Raw genomic sequence first — 15,395 nt, 5'->3', positions numbered from 1 at the left:
CTAGAATCGGACACTCGGACAAACCCACATGGTCCGATCGGATACCCTGTCCGATTTTGAAAATTGGACAACCCATAATCGAACCACTCAAACTCAGATCGTCCGATCGGCTGTGGACCAACTCCAAAATCGGATACACAACCCGTTTGATCGGACGCTCGACCCATCCGATCGCGACGATCTAGACCACAGAATTGGATCAATAGCCTTGTTCGATCGAACATACCCCAATCGGACCATCCAGAATCTGACGCTCTAAAATCGGACACTGCCTAATCATATGTCTGATTCCTAGGATCGGACTCCCAGGATCAGACGCACAAAAATCAGACTACCAGAATCGAACCAACTCTAGCTGTCTAATCAGACACACATCTATCCGATTGTGACAATTGGGGACCTGAACTTGTCCGATTCCCAGAATGGGACTTTGGTAAATTGGACGTCCGATTTTAAAAATCGAACATAGCCTTAGAAGGAAAACCTGGGAATTTGATGAACCTCGGCTAACGAGAAGCGTGACCCGCACTGGAAGAACCCTCTGAACGCCTCACATGTAGTTACAAACTTAGGGATTGTGGTCAAACGATTTGAAAGGGTGTTTGGTGTTGTGGGCTGATTGCAAGACCCCAACTTGACCTGGACCGAGCTAAATGAGATAGCGCAACAAAAAAAAACCTAGAAGCTAGTGGGAGTAGTTAGGAACCAAACACACGACCCTGTTAAGGCAACCCGTAGACAAGAACACCGGAGCTACACACACTTTGTTTTTTCACTCACTTTGATTTCCATCACTCGAAGCTCAATTAAGGAAAGCTAAAAGCCTAATTTCACTTAGTGTACAGAAAAGAGCGCACACGCACTCACGTACAGAGTAAGGGTAAGTTGAGGACTGGTTGTAATTAATAAGAAGCTCACCCAGATGTAAGAACTTGAAGGAACCTATTAGTAGGAGAAGACCCAAAGACATATGTAGGTGATTGAATCCCCAAAGGTAGGACCAAGCGAGGAATACAGTTGAAAACCAGATGCATACTATTGTGCAAGTGGATCTACCTGGCCTTATCAACTTGATCAATGAATTGGTAGAATGGGAAGTCCTAGACATGGAAGAGGGTAGCACAGTCCATACAAGCAACGAGGAGCTTAACCTAGGAGACTTTTCTGAGGTTGTTCAACATTTAGTGAACCTATACGATGCTCAAACCCGGCTAGAACACCATAGTAGGCCAGTAGAGGACATCATAGCAGACCTGGAGGAAGAGAGAAAATTGGCCTGCAGGGCTCTTCAAGGCTTGGCTGTGTACAACCATGATCATCAAACTAGGAACTTACGCTAGAGCTTAGAAATACGAGAGATCTAGAGAGTGCTAGCCTTAGCGGGTAGGAATCGATCAGAGAGTGAGAGAGCGCTAGAAGGAGATCTCACGCTGAGCAAGCTCCTGACAAAGTGTCTGCTAGATAACATGGCTGCAGAACAAAGCATTGCAGCATTGGCAACATCGCTACTGACGGGGTGGGGAGTCAACCAAGGCGCTAAGAGTCAATCGAAAATCCCTATGGTAGTAAAGCAGCTGGACAAATACCAAGCTACCGACGACCCATACAGCTTCTTGGAGTATCTTGAGTAGGTCTGCAAGGCCAACAGCCTCACTGATGCTACTAAATGCTCCCAAGCCTTTGGAATGTGCTTAGGTGACACAACTAGGTACATGAGTCTAGATGTTGCGGAGCGTGCCAATTTCAATGGCTTGAAAAACCTCTTCATTAAGAGATTTTTTGAACCTGGATATTCCGATAACCTTTTAGTGTGACTTATGAATGTCAAATAGAAAGAGAGAGAGGATATTTGAGATTATGTGACCCATAGGAGGAGGCTCTTCAAGAGAATTCCCATGGATGAGAGACCAACCAAAAGGGCGATATCCATAGTATTCCTCAATGGAATAGAAAGCGAAGAGCTCTACAAAGTCTTGGCTGGCAACTCAAGCTTACAATGAGACACACTGACAAGGGTCTTTGAAGAAGCTATTAGAGTGGATGACCAGCTCAAGGAAAGAGGCTCCAGAGGCTCAAATTAGGAAGAGTTCGATGCCATGAATTCCAAGAGAGCCTCAATGCCGAGTGAGAGAGCAGACCAAAGCACTTAGGTTAAAGGGAAGGGCACTCAGTCGGCATAAGAGCTAGTAGAGATTAGGATGGACATAGCCAAACTGCAGGAGATGATGAGATGACCAATGTGCCTACACATCCAATGTGTGCATTGTGGTGGGAACCACTTGCTAGCTGAGTGTCACGACCCTAGGTCATGACCTTGAGCAAATTGTGGTAGGTTCGGCGATGACACCATGTATTGTCGATTACCTCGGAGGCTTCCATACTTGTAGCCTTATGATTAACTCCACCTTGCGAACAGGTCACCAAATTTCTTTGGAAGGGGAGTCCTGTTGGCTCTTTTGACACCGAATGATGCTAAACTGACCACCCCTAGGATGGAAATAAATCCTATGGGTATCCCTAGACCACCTAGACCCTATGTGACCCATCCACCAAGTGACACTCTAGTCCACTATGTGGATGAGCTTAGCAATGATGAGCCTTATGTAAACCCGTACGTGTCGTATGATGAGAAAGGCAACACTATCCTCATGGACTATCGACCGGTACTGGTGATGGCATTGGGTAGAGGAAGAGGCAAAGGCCTAAGGGGGAAAACCTAAGAACCAATCATGTGTTGGAGTTGTGGTTACCCAGGACACATTTCTTCACATTGCCCTGAGAGGGAGCAAGCAAACAGAGATAAGGCTGACCTAAGATGCACTGAGTGTGGAATCACTCATCTCTTTATTGACTGCCCTAAGCGGAGATCATCCTCTAGTTCGACAAACAAGCCATCAGTTCCATTGGGGTTGTTCGGTGTCAAGACACTCGACGTGAAGGTCACACCTATCCTGTTGCATGTCATGACACGTGCACAAACGAAGCTCGCCGGCATATCATTGCCAAGGCCTAGCAACCTTGACGCAACCTCAGTTGGAAAGAGGAGTTGAAGACGAAGAAAGAAGAGACCAGATGCTAAGGTCACCCTCAAAACCGAAAGTGCCACGACTCTGCCAATTAAAGGGAAAGTCATTGACGCAGAAAAAGAGACCTCGGTACCTTAGACGACTAAAAAGGGAAGTGCTAAGGTTGGGGAGTATCCCAATCTGAAGCGCCAACTTGAAGCCATCAAGAAGGTGAAAGAATTGGTAAGGGAGGCCTAGGAGCACCAAAAGGACGTTGAGTCCATACTAGAGGACGAGATCGATGATCTCTTAAGCATAGGCACCCCAATCTCTCCCACAACCAAAACCAAGGGAGGCGATGGAACCATAGGATGAACCGCCTTGGAGGACAAAGTCTAACTGCCTCAAGCCGACAAAATAAACAAGGCCATTGGCCAAGAACCATAGACCTAGAAGAGAGGCGAGTGACTAGCAACCTTCTCAATACACTGGTGCAGTAACTCTAAGCTTAGGCGACCTGCTTAGGCAGCACCCAACGTTATAGCAGGAGCTTAAGCAATGGGTTGAAGAACCAAATGCACTAGCTGCCATAGATTTGCCTAAGCATGATGCAGAAACTCAAATACTAAGTTTGACGCTGCACTCCTTGCCTAAATCCCTACACGTCAATGCCTTTTGGGAAGGCACAGAAATGCATGCAGTCGTACCAGTCTTAGCATTGGGCGACCTCACCAGAAAGGGGATCGTGGACATAGGGGCAAGAGTGAGTGTGCTAAGTCATGCGGTACTCCAAACTTGGGGCAACCCACCGATCGAGACTGCTAAATTTAACGTCACACTGGAAAATGGGATGAAGGTAAAGCCATTTGGAGTGTTGAAAAATTGGCCAGTAAAGATCGCAGGGATCCAATTCTCTGTTGACTTCATAGTCACGAAGGGAGTAGACTATGACATCCTGCTAGACCGACCTTGGATGCGCAACGCGAGAGTCATAAAAGATTGGGGCAATGGTCTTATCTTCTTAGGCAATCGAACAAAAGTTATGAGAGTAGAGATAGACACTTTGGAGGACTACGCTAGTTGACCTAGACGCCATCTTCAACATACTAAAGGGCTATGGACAGACTAGGGGATCCTATGGAGCTCTTACCAAGTATATCCCGTGCACTGAGGATGAGCGAGATTGGATGCACGTTCTTACTACCATTGACCTAACGTTCGTAGATGCTGAGGAGTACAAACAAACTGTCAAGGCAATTGATAAGTTCAAGGACACACCTTTAGTGCCAGTCTGCATGATGACTGGGAGTGTATGTGGAAGACCCACTCATGTTGCATTTCGAGTCCCAAGCAATAGACGCGAGCTCCAGGAGATCCTAGGATGCTTAACCAATAAGTTGACTTGCAATTCGGCGATGAACATTAAGCCACTCCAAGATCTCTTGGATGAGCCTGAATGGCGATGGTCAAGGTGCACGATTTGAACTTGAAGTACAATTGGGCCTTACTTCTCGACCAACAAGAAGGGAATAGTCAGAACTAGGAGAATCGAACAAATACAAGTAGACCCTAGACCACGCACGCTGTGCACTTAGAGGTGGAGTCAGACATAAGGACTGCGATCGAACTTGGTTGGAGCACACAGGTGCAATTGATTTACGAGCGGGTAGGCCTAGTCCAACCAAGTGATGCACCACTGCTGTGAACGGACTCACCTTCTAAGCTACGACCACCAAGAGAGAGCCCCTCTTTTAGCAAAAATGAAGAGTTCGATTCTGAATCAGAAGTCAGCTTAGGTAGTGACCCTTAAATACCTCGGCCTCCCAAGACTAGATGCACTAAGGAGGACCTACCCGTTCACCTACGTCACCAATGATTAAGGGAGGAACGACAAATGCTGAGCAAAGAAACGTAGACAGAAGAACAACAAAAACTGCAAGACCTATCAAAACGATTCACAAAGTTCAAAAAGGGAGATAGGGTGGCAATCTTGCTGGGAGCCAAACGGCAGGGGCAAGCAAGCGAACCAATTGAGGGACCCGCCAAGGTCAAGGAGGTCAATTTAGCTAAGAAAGGGGAGACCCCATGACCTGTCTTTATAGCGAATGACTTAGCTGAGCAAGATGAAGCAAGTCTCATTACTCTCCTATGAGAGTATATAGACGTGTTTGCTTGGTCCCTAGAAGAACTTAAAGGAGTAGATCCGAGTGTGGTGACTCATAACATACCCATGACATATGACGCAACATCGGCCAAGCAACGGACCGTATCCCATGAATCCAAAGCACACTCACGCTGTTAAGGAAGAAAGTGACAAATTGATGAGAGCGGGATTCATCTACGAAATTGAACACACGGACTGGATCTTGCCCATAGTCATCATCCTAAAGAAAAATGGGAAGATTCGAGTGTGTGTCAATTATAAGAAGGTAAATGTAGCTACAAAAAGAGATAATTATCCATTGCCGTACACCAAGCACATGTTAGAGAGAGTGCAACCAGGTGCAAGTGCATCCTCATGATAGGCATAAGACGACATTCGCCACTAAATGGGGAGTCTTTGCCTACATAGTCATGCCTTTTGGATTGACTAACGCTGTAGCCACTTTCCAATGATTGATGTGTACAATATTCAAAGACATGCTGAGGAAGGAGTTAGAAGTCTTCATGGACGACTTGTGCGTTCACTTTGCTTGGCAAGAACACTTAGATAGGCTCCAAGTGGTCTTTGAACGATGTCGACGATACTGCCTCTCATTGAACCCCTTGAAATGCCAGTTTTGGGTGAAGCATGGAGGTATCCTAGGACAAGTGGTGTCAAAGAATGGCATTGCCACAAATTTCTTGAAGATCAAGGTCATTGTCGATCTTCCATCTAGTTGATTGCAAGGGTGTTCAACACTTCTTAGGACATACCAGGTACTATCGACGATTTGTGTTAAACTACGCATTGATCACTAGACCTCTATACAAGCTATTGATTGTATTTGAATGGACTGCAGAATACCAACACGCATATGAGGAACTAAAAAAGGCTCTAACCACCGCTCCGATACTACAAGCTCCAAATTGGACACTCATGTTCCATGTGCATATCAATGCTTCGAAATTTGCCATAGGAGCTGTATTGTGCCAACTTGGTGAACACAACTTGGATTATCCAGTGAGCTTTGCTAGCAAACAATTCACTGAGATGACTGAAATGAAATACTCGACAATGGAGAGAGAGGGCTTGGCTATGGTATTTGCCACGAAGAAATTCTGACATTATCTTTTGGCTACACCTTTTACTTTCTTTGTTGACCATCAAGCCTTGCTATATCTGGTTAATAAACCATGCGTTACAGGACACATTACTAGATGATTGCTTCTGCTTTTGGAATTTAACTTCTCCGTGGTGGTGTCTAAAGGAAAGTAGCATTACATGACTAACCATTTGTCTCGTATCCCCACAGGAGAAGTGGCTGGATAGGGCATTAAGGATGAGCTACTAGATGCACATCTATTCCGCTTGTCTAGTGAAGAAGATTTGTTTAAAGCTAATTTGACACCATACTAGGCAGACGACATAGTTCAACTGCTTCAACATGGACTACCAGAATGACCGATAGAAAAAGCCCGACTTAGGCAGCTCATCCTGAAGATCCAACCATATCAACTGATAGTAGGCCAACTTTACAGGCTGGGGCAAGACGGGTTGCTGCGCAGATGCATGTGTGAGCATGAGATACATGATGTATTGACAGAAGCACACGACAGAATCATAGGAGGACATTTAAATGGAGATGCGACAGCCCCCAAGGTGCTGCAATCCCAACTATGGTGGCCTAACATTTTCTGAGATGCTACATGCTTCGTGAAACACTATGACAAGTGCCAAAGGACCAAAGTCCCGATTGTAAGGATCACATGGAGCTAACCCCAATTATCGCACAACAGCCCTTCAAGCAATGGGGGATTGACTTCATTAGACCCATTATTCCTGCAACACAATATTCACAAGACAAATACATTATCGTGGCTACCGATTATCTGACAAAATGGGCAGAAGCGCGAGCTACAAGAAAGAATGACGCTCAGACCACCACTAAGTTCCTATGGAAGCAAGTGATCTCACGATTCGGTTGTCCCATTGAACTAGTTAGCAACCAAGGTATCCACTTCATCAACAAAGTGATAGCTCACCTCCTATCCTCCTTCCTCATCATCCATCGGAAATCTTCACCTTATTACCCACAGGCAAACGATTGAGCCGAATCAGCAAATAAAAATCCTAATAAACATCCTGACTAAGGTCATCTTTGCTTCATGCAATGATTGGGATAATAAGTTGACAGTGGCCTTATGGGCCTACCATGACTTACAAGATAGCTGTAGGACAGACCCCCTTTAGATTGACATATGGCACATAGGTAATCCTCCCCTTGGAATTCTTTGTACCAAGCCTCAGGATCACCCTCTAAGAAAGATGGGATGGGAAGGGGCCATGGACGGAACACTTGATTGAACTTGAACGCTTAACAAAAACCCGAGCTCTAGCCACCCATGTGCTCATATGCAGAAGAGGCAAGATGCGAAAGCTGGTTTGACAAGCATGTCAACCAGCGTAGCTTCGAACAAGGTGACTTAGTGTTGCTATACTCAGTCAAAGGACATAAGCAAAAGCTAAAGTTTCGAGGGCTAGGACATTTTAAGGTTCAGACCATTTGTTGAACTAGAAACGTAGAACTTGAAACCCTAGAGGGTGAAGGCATAGAGTTCTTCAATGGTAGTCGTATAAAGAAATATTTCCCTCCCATGCACCCGTTGCATGAGTCCCCAATGCTAGCACCCCCTATCCATGTGTGAGTAGCCACCATCATCGAGATGGACAGTGAGGATGAGGAAGCAGTAGAACCAGCCTACCTCACCATGATGATCACTGCTAAGCATACATGCACCATCAATGCACTGATTGATGAGGGAACTAATTTTAATATCTTAACCCATGACCATTGGACCCAATTTGGCAAACTGCTATTGTAGCCTACTAATGCTAGTCTCACCCCTTATGGAGGCCAACCCTACAAACTTCTGGGAAAGTGCAAAGTTGCCATTTCTATCGAGTTTGAGAGCATGCTGATAATTTTCTATGTGTTGCCCAATACTAAGGATGCAGGCACAGAATCACTGTTAGGATGAACTTTCAAGAAGCAAGCTCATTGCAATGTCGACTACGAGTCATGGTACATCCACCTAGCCGTGGGTAACGTTCACATAGTTACAACTTTCAGCAAGGGTGGTGCGACTCTTTCCAAGTTCACAAAGCCACCGATAGAGAAACCCACCGCCAAGTCTCAAGAGGGGGGTCATGACTTGTCACAACCTATTCAGCCTCGAGACCAGCAACCCACTAGAACTACCACTGAAGCCCATGAACCCCAGTTCAAATGGGTACCTAAACATGGAGTGCCCCCTAGGAATAGATATCCACGGCCTCACAAGGCTAACCATTAGTACCCAAAACCTAGGAGGCCAAGGTTGAACCATAAACATCGATGCACGATCAAGCCGCTATGGGTCCCTAAGACCTTATTGCGCGTGCAAGGTTACTATGAGGGTAACACTTGGATTTGGATGCCTAAAGCCGAGCGACCAAAGGCCCTATGCAAGCACCATCCTCAAGCTTGACCACCCACAACATCATGCCAGAGACACTCAAACCATAAGCGAATCAGGCCACTAAGTCCATAGAACCTTTGAAGCCTAGCTCGGTAAAGCCTGAACCAATCTATTGCCCAAAATCGCAGCCCACTACTAACAAAATGCCTAGTTCTTGTGTACATGATGCCACTCAAATCTCAAATGCATCTAGCAGTACCACAACCATAACTACCATCAAAACCATCATACGAGAAACCAAGCTCCAACATACAAAGCAAACCACACCGAGACCATTAACAACTAAATTATCTAGTCCTGTGAAGCCTCAACCACCCCTTGGCCTTCGACCCTCTTATGAGCGACAATCAATTTTAACTTTGGCTGCTGACTTAGCTGAAAATACAAGAGACGACTTGTTTGACTGCCTCCGATGCTTGGACGCTACTTTCATGACCTTGGCTAGAAGCTACGAATGACTAGACTTAGGCCTCTTGGAAGAACCTATAGCAACAAAAGTATGAACACTCTCTTACTCTTGGGAAGAGTTAGAATTTGTATTCGTCAAGGCTTCCGAAGCAGCTCAGGAATTAATTGCAACTGAGATATCCTAGGAGCAATCTATCAAGCAATGTCTCATTACGTCGTATAACAAGAATACAACCCTGACCACAAATCAAGAAATCCCAGTGTTGGAATAGCTTACCGACCATAACTCCTCCTTCTTGCGGAAATAGTCTGCTCTACGATTGCAATGGGAGCAAGGGAGATACCAAATAATGACCAATGCTGAACAACAGCACACAATCAAGGCATCTGAATATGACCCAACCTATGTCACTCCCACTTTCTATAGGGTATTGACTTCTATTTGTAATCGACCCCTAGAAGAACACATTGAGGGACATCCATATTTAGATCGCATCAACATTGAGGAGGAGTTGCATGTCGCTAGTTGAATGGACTCCGGTGACTTCTTTCTTGATGTTCTCACTTATATTACATACGTAGGCATCTGCGCTTTTTCGACGTGGATAGCTATGCTAACCTCGAATATAATATGAATTTCTATGCCTGGCTCATGCAAAGGTAAAGCTTTCACATTGTGTGCTGAAAGGCCCTCATCCTCTAACCCTTTAATCCTAGGAAGGATTCTTCTCAATTCAAAGAGGGGGAGGCATGGTGAAACAAACCAAAACACATAACAAGAACCATAAAGGAAAATAACACATGCGAGACATGAGGGACCTCAATGGTGGGACGAAGCAACTTGTGACTGAGGAATTGATAATAAAACTTGAAAGCAATGGACTTAGACTATTGGAGGAAAAATTCTAATCATGTACTAAAAATAAGTTTATCTGCCAAGTGTGAAGTCTTTTCTTTCAGTGAATAGCTAGGTGGAAAAGCACTAATGGCAAACCATGGCTTATGACAGGAATTGAAGGTGTCGCAGCAAGACTGAGCCCATCGTCTACCCTTCATGGAAGAGAAAAGAGCGAAGTACGGCTTAATCCTTGAAAATTGGGCATACAATCAGCTCAAGTTTAGGAGCATCCACAACGTCAAAGGGGTGGTGACCAGCGAGAGGAAGCTATCAGAAGATTGTGGATCAGTGCAGCCTCGCCATGTATATCAAAAAGTTTGGACAAGAGCCTAACCATGCTAGGTGCGTGGAATTATGGAGGACATATGAACCTAATAAGGAGAGTGGGACAGTTTCCTTGGCAAGCAGGGAAGGAACCAAGCAGGTGCAGGTCTCACTCAACAAGGCCTTGGTGGAAAAGGCACTGAGATTGGAATCAAAGGTGGAGAAAAGGCACAAAAGAGACGTCTATACGATGTTGGGGATGAAGAAGGAAAGTGTCTTAACAAATGATGGTGTAAGTATCTAGGACATTCCCGATGCGGAGATCAGATTGCAAGCAAAGGTGATCCACACCCTCTTCTCGAGCCTAAGGTACAATTTACTCATGCATAGAATCAGTGTGCCTGTGCTGGAGAGCGTGGTGGCTCATTCTCTGCATGAAGTGGATTTGAACGGCTACATCAGGAAAACCATAGATCAATCAGCAAGGATGCTAGCCCTTGGAACTAGACCAGTAGGTGGAGAATCCCCAGCATCGAAGGGAATCGACAGGAAGAAGCCCTCATCCAAGGCCTCATTCATAGGGTATGGAGGAGTTTTGACATCCCTTATTGGAGAGGCAATAAAAGAGGCCCAAGATGGAGAAGAGGGATTGGATGAAATGCCGGATAGGTCACCTCCTTGTCAAGACAAAGAATAGTCAAGTGAGAGGATGGTTAGTGAAGAAGATGGCGAGCAAAAAACTCAGTCCAGCAAGAGGAAGGCAAGGACACCCCAAAGAAGACGGTACAGAAAAAATAAGAGGAAGAGGGGAAGAGAAAGGAGGAAGCCGATTTGCTAAAAGCCAAGAATGAGTCAAGAAGAGCGGAGGAAGAGAAAAGCCACAGAACAAGACTAGGAGTTCAGGAAGAAGGAAGAGGAAGACATTGAGTTGGCCAAGAAAAGATCAATGGAACAACAGAACGAATAGGGCATGATGGATACCTTGAGCCCAAGGAGGGAGGAGGGCCCAAGCCCCAACATCCAAGTGTCTGAAGACACCCCAACTGTGGTGGTGCAGAAAGGCAAAGGCAAAGCCTCCATCGATCCCATTTCACCCCTCACGGTGCCTATCCCAGCAATGACAACACTTACACAGATTAACCCAGCCATGGTAGATGCCACTAACCTTATGGCTTGGATGCAATATTTTGTCAACAAAGAGCTAGCTTGGTCAAAGAGCATGAAAGCCCCAACTGTAGGGCAGAAGAGACCAGTAACAGAGCATCAGACACTGAGTCAAGGCAGGATCCTAAGCGACAAAAGTTGGGGGCCTCTGTAGTGGGAGCTCACGCTCAACCGCCAAGACCCACGGACTGCTTATTGCTTCAAGCGTTTCAAGCGAGCTCTAATGGTTATCTCTCACCTAGCCGACGCGCCATCGATCCTATGAGTGTAGTGAGCTTACCTTGATGCCGATATGAGTTGCCTCCTCTCTTGCACACCCTGGTAGCTCCACGATCCCAGATGCGAGCTCAAGCATCCTCAAGGCTCCTCCATCTCCAAGCTCCATCCTCCATAGTCGCGCGTGCGAGAAAAGAGAAGAGAAGAGAAGAAGAGAAGAGGAGGTAGTGAAGAGCTTCACCCTCTTGATCCCTCACTCTCACACACTCGCTCCCTCACACTCTCACACTCCCTCTCTCACGAGCACACACAAGCAAGAAGATGAGGAGAAGAGAAGAAGAAGAGAGCTCCTGTTAGCCACACACCAAAGAATGAGTTTCCATTCACTTTTTGAACTTTATATATACAAACCCTAAAAACCCCATGGACGCCCATCCCTTTTTTACATGACCGGCTATTGTGGCAAGGTCCTTTTTCCATTTCCCTCTTCAAGCCTTATGCCTCTAGCCTACACCCGTCTAATATTTTACAATTAGCACAGGAGGGAGCCTGCCGCTCTTTTACAAGAGTTTTCCAAGTTTTTTGAGGTGCCTTTCATTTAAAATTGTACTTTTTGCCCCGGCTTAGCTTTGGAGGTCGCCTGCGTGTCTTTGCTCTTTTTTCATTTTTTTTCTACTTTTTCCATGCCTTTCATTTAAAATTGCACTTTTTGCCCCGGCTTAGCTTTGGAGGTTGCCTGCGTGTCTTTGCTCTTTTTCCATGTTTTTTTCTACTTTTTCCTTCCTTTTTTCACCATCTCGACTTGGGGTCAACATTACCCCCCTCTCCTAGATGGGTGCCAGTCCCATGGCACTTCTGTATTATTGTAGGTTGGCAGGCAATTGGCCAAGTGGTGTAAAGGTGAGGGCCACTTGGAGACTCAGGTGCTTGTGGAAGCTGTGAAATAATTTTTGTCGGAGAAGCCAAATGGATATTGCGTGGTTGATGGGGGCCTCCGAAGTTGGTGGTTTGTTACTTTTTGTGATGCCTGAAAGGAGAAGGTGCGGTGCTGTTCCTAAGGGGAGTGCCTACCTCATTGTGTTAGTGCATTGTGCTCGTGCTAGTGGAATGGGGAGGTGGGTCTAACTGCAGGCAAGCCTGGGTGATGTCCCACACTTGAGGATGACCCCAGTTGTGCCAAGGGAGGTGCGGTGCAAGTGGCTTAGGGTGACAGGTCTAACCATAGGCGAGTGTTACCTCCCTAGCTATGTCCTGCCCTTGATATGCCCTAAGCATGAAGTGGAGGAGCAAAAGGGCTAGGGGGTTAGGAGTGGAGCCGGTCGACTGAACCACCGGGCACACCTAACTTGAGAATCCCTAGGTGCAGTGATGGTGCTTTATGTGGTGGTAAGTGCTTCTGCAAGTGGGCTATGTTGTCCAGTCATAGTGAAGAGTGTTTTTCGTGCTTTTCCTTTCATGTTGTTCTTTTCTTCGCTTTTACTCTTTTTTTTTTTGAAGTTACAGTAGTGGAATGACAGCCAAGGCCTAATTCTCTTCATCTGAATGAGGAGGGGGGGTCGGATGGATTTGCTCAAAAATTGGTAGCTTTTCATGTATCCTTTCAGATTCATGTGTACGTGGAGAGAGGTGGTGGAGAGGAAAGGGTGATTGCATCTAGTAAACTGGCTGTCATTCATGTCTTTTAGGAGGGCTAGGCAAAAAGAGGGGAGGAGAGCCATGGCATAGTTGTCCATAGTGTTAGGGTCGAAGAAGAGGGGAGGCAAGCCGCGCTCTTGTGGAGTCGGGTCCTGCTTAAGTAATAGCTTAAGTAATCTAAGGTAGTTACATATAGTTATAAAAGCTGGATCGGGGCATGAAGAGAAATCTGCGAGAAAGTGCGTCATAGAGTCATCTAGGTTTTCTGAGTTAAAGAGGAGGGCATATTCAAAGGATACTACATTGGAGTTATAGATAATGAAAAAGTCGTAACGCCCATGGAGAGTGGCATCAAAATCCACACCTACCCTTCGAGGGTATGCCATGTATGTGGGGTTGTTCCTCTTGAAGGGCAACGTGTTACAAAACGCCATCTAGGTGAGCATACTAATGTCGCATACTTGCCTCCTCCACAGGGGTTGGCTTTTATAGCCATGTATTGTATGTGGAAGTTCAAAAACTTTGTTTTGCCAGTAGTCGACCTCTTCAGTTCCCCAAGAGGTGGGGGTCTTCTCTCTCTCTTCTAGCTACTTTTGCCCTAGTCGGCCACCAATCGTGATCACCTCCTCCATCACCTTAAGCGGTAAGACCCTCCGCAGGCTGTTGGGCAGGAGAAAGCTAAAGGTGAATGGATCCTTTTCTTTTTCTTGTCTCTGCCAAACCACTAGCTTTGCGTGGAATCCAGCTGGGATGTCATCAAGGCAAGGTGGGAGGGGTGCGGATGGTTGTACGACTGGCTTGGCCCTTAACTACTTCCTAGCTTCTTCGACTAACTTCCTGCGTCTCTCTTTAAGTGCGGCTTGTCTCTTCGCAGATAGGTCCTCCTGTTGTTGCTCTTGAGACTGCGGTGAGGGGGGTTGTGGAATCACATCCTCTCTGAATTTTCCCATGTCGAATTCGAGTTCTGCTTCCTCCCCCTGTCGGTCTCCTTGTTGTGCTCCCTCTTCAAATCCTATGGCATCTATTTCCTAGGGGGTTAGGCCGGCCAGCAGTAGGTATTTCCTTTGCTCTTTCAGGCTCAGTCTAACCTCTGCAGGTTGGGGTGGCATCTGCAGTCCTGCATGCAGGGCTCTGCGTGCAATGCTAAGCTTCTTTTGTGCTTCCTCCAACGATTCTCCCTCCTCTGGGCAGGTGGTGTCCATGATTGTGTTGAGGAAGGCCTTTTGTTGGGCATCGAATGCCACCTGGGCATCTTCTACCTTGTTCTCTGCGATGATCTTCTCTTTTTCCATCAGAGCAAGGCGCCGTGCTAGTGTCTTCACCCTTCTTTCATTCTGTGTGGCCCACTCCTATGCTCTCTTGTTCATCTCTTCTAGGCTTTCTCCTTGCCTTAGAGCCAGGGCCGTGAGCCTTTGTTCTTGGTCTTCCCATTCTCTGACCAGTTTCTCCTGTTCTTCTTTTTTGGAGTTTAGTTGATTGGTCAGGGACTCGATGTTGTTCTGCTGCTGCTCCATGTTCTATTTTCTTTCCTCGTCCCTGGCATTGAGCTTAGCCATAAGCGCTTCGACTTTGGCGGTTTTTGCAATGAGCTCCTCATATTGCATGATCAGGAGCTTGTGTTCTCTTTGCGTTTTCACAAGTTCCTGCGTTTCATTGTCTAGTAGTTGCCTCCAGTGCTCTTCCCTATCGTCCTTAGCCTTCACTTCTTGCTTGAGATCCGAGATCTCCCTTTGCTGCATGGCTATCATTTTAGTTTTATCGAGTTGGAAGGCAGCTATTGACTCCTTTTCAGTTGCCAAATCAGCCACAGCTATCTTTTGTTCCTCCTTAGCTTTCTCCAATTGGGAGAGTAGCTCGGCGACGTACTCGTCGTAGTTAGCTGATGGCGTCATCGTTGTGTGAAGTGGTGATGTCGAGGCTTCCACTTTTTGTCATTTAGGGTCTTGCCTTAATTCTGCATTAGTGACTGGCCTCTTTTGCCCTGTGGCCGTAGTTTTGGTGCTTTGTCCTTGGGCCATTTCTTTGTTGATGAAGTATTGCATCCATGCCACAAAATTTGAAACATCGGCACTGGTCGGGATGTTGGGGATGATGGTGGTTGGTTCGGTGGGAGGCACCATGAGGGGAGGAATCGGGTGAATAGG

This window comes from Lygodium microphyllum, chromosome 4, assembly GCF_053477565.2.
Source record: "Lygodium microphyllum isolate KBCC chromosome 4, Lygodium_microphyllum_v1.1.10, whole genome shotgun sequence".
NCBI classification, from domain to species: domain Eukaryota; kingdom Viridiplantae; phylum Streptophyta; class Polypodiopsida; order Schizaeales; family Lygodiaceae; genus Lygodium; species Lygodium microphyllum.
This window is presented reverse-complemented; position numbering follows the sequence as displayed.